Source organism: Alosa pseudoharengus, unplaced genomic scaffold, assembly GCF_046254945.1.
Source record: "Alosa pseudoharengus isolate Yale_2024_CS ecotype anadromous, Long Island Sound unplaced genomic scaffold, YU_APseudo_1.1 YU_APseudo_1.1_scf_24, whole genome shotgun sequence".
Taxonomy (NCBI): domain Eukaryota; kingdom Metazoa; phylum Chordata; class Actinopteri; order Clupeiformes; family Clupeidae; genus Alosa; species Alosa pseudoharengus.
The window spans coordinates 27,968,793-27,971,292 of record NW_027468689.1 but is presented as its reverse complement, the minus strand read 5'-3'; positions in this window follow the sequence as shown (position 1 = coordinate 27,971,292).

Here is a 2,500-nt window from a genome sequence, read left to right as displayed (position 1 = left end):
GCGGAGCTCTTTGGAGTTCACAGGACAAGTAGGGCTAGATCGCCCACTCTGTCTTCCATTGTCGTTAGTTAGGCTAAAACTCACAGCCTTTCCTTGCCCTGCTCTCTCTCTCTCTCTCTCTCTCTCACACACACACACACACACACACACACACACACACACAACGGAGACTCCCCTCCGTGGTCTGGCTAGCCTCATAAGCAAACTGGGGGGTGCGGTCGCTCCGGGCCCACGTTTGGCCAAATCTATCTCGCTGAATTGTTGTATACGATGGTTATTTGTAGGCTACTAATTGCTGGGGTGAGGGGATGCTACTAAAGATGCCGCTGGTTGGCAAAGTTATCAGCAGCAACATAAGAGCCTTAATAATGTAAGAACACAGCTGGGTCTCGCGGACACTAGGCCTACTCGCGGTCACGGTTAACATTATTCATCAACTGTGACATGATATGTTTGCGCCGCCAACACCCCCCCCCCCCCCCCCCAAAAAAAAAAAAAATGTGCCCCCTTGAAAATCGCAAATGCCCCCTCTGTTACTGTACTCTACAGCCGGGTCTGTCGGCCAGAGACTGCAAACTCCTCCATTGCAAACGCTAACTGGGTAAGAACAGAGAATGTCTAATAAGACATTAGCCCGTAGACGGGCTCTGGTAAGAAGACGTTAACACGGAAGTGACGTAGCCTAGTTCCCGCCTTGACGAGTGACTTGACAGATTGCAATGCGTTTGGCAGATTGAATGGCCATTTGAATTTTGCAACACAAAGAGCGTGACCAAAGTGCAATGCAATCACGGGGGGCGCTATTTCTTTTCCATTTGAATAAAATGCCTCAAAACGATGGCAAAACGTTTTGCCCAAAATAATCCAAAATCTTTTCAAGCTGGCTTTGACAGTTTTGCCAAATATGTTTTTAAAATGCAATCCTACATTGCACTTTAAATATTAAATTGCAAAACGAATTGACAGTTAAATGATGAAACTGAATATTGAAAATTGAAATGCAAAATGAATTGCCATTTGAATTTTGAGACTGAAGTACCATGGCAAAATGGAATGCAATTCAATCCATGTTTATTCTATTTTTTAACCAAAATTATTGGAATTGATTTTAGGATTTCATTGTCACTTTGCAGATTAAAATACAATTTGTTGGATATTATTGCAAATTGCAATATTAAATTGCATAATGAATTGTCAATTGCATAATGTAATGTCTTTTTGAATTGCATATTGCAGATTGCATTCTCATTTGAAAAAAGCTACTCATATGCTTCCATATTCCCCTGCTAGGTGCATTTTTGAAGTAACGTTCATTCTGCCGAAGAGGCAATGCAGACGGTCACGGTGTGAAGATGTCTAAGTCTAAGAAAGCTAAATCCGGTTCCCAGAAAAGAAAAGAGAGGCAAGAAAGGGAGAAAAAAAGAAATGAGGGAAAACAAGTGTTAACAGCCTTCTTTCCCAGGAAAGGTGAGCCCAATGTGAAAGCAATAGTCTACAAATGAAATGAACTCATGAAAGTTACAAAACACTTCAATACCACCGCGAATCCGCGATTATCAGTGCTAAAACAGCATTAACACAAAATTAGAAATAACATGATGCCTGATTTATAGCCTACCACAACATTTCAATAGCCTACTAATTTGAAAATTATTATGAGCTAATAGCTTAACTTAGTAGGCTCAATGTTATATAGGTTCATGAGGAAAGGCTGTCAAATTAGTAGCAAAGCTAACTTGTGAAACGCATCACACTCAGTTAGCTATAGATAGCTGTTCTCTCAGCCAAAAGTGTTTTCATTCATTTCATGTTCTAACTTTTAAACATTCTTCAAATAAAACAGAAATTCAGTGAAGTCTTGGGTAATAAGATTATTTTCTGTTATACAGTACATATAAGAATTGTTAGGTTAATTTAATGTGTGATTAGATAGTAGTTGTGAACCTCATGCTTCATGCTTACAGCCGGTTGGGGGTTGGGGGGGGGGCATGGCCACCACTTGTGCATAGGGCCCAGAATTTGGTGCTACACCCCTGAAGACAGATAGCCTAATCACACCTTGACGTTACATCCAGTTATTCATTTACAGGCCATTCAATAATTTTACTAACACGGCAGTTATAAAGAATTATGTGTATGTAACTTACTCATGTCGAAACGATGTAGGCTACATTACAACCCATTCAGCACGTACTAGCTACACTTACCATATCCCATGTAAAACGGTTAGCTTGCTAGCTAGCTAACTGTGGAACTTCAGTAGGCTATAACAGGCATAGCCAATTATCTCACCTAGTTGTAGGAAAAAGGCTACGTTCATATTACAAGTGATAGAATGAATGTATGACTTATGTTTAGTTGATGTTATGACATGTAAAGTTAAGCTTGCCGAACTTAGTTATAGTCAGCTGACTGTGCCTACATTCGTGACACTCCTGTTAGTAGGCTAAACTGGAAAGAGCAAAAAATAGGAACATAATGGTCACATTAATCCCATAAA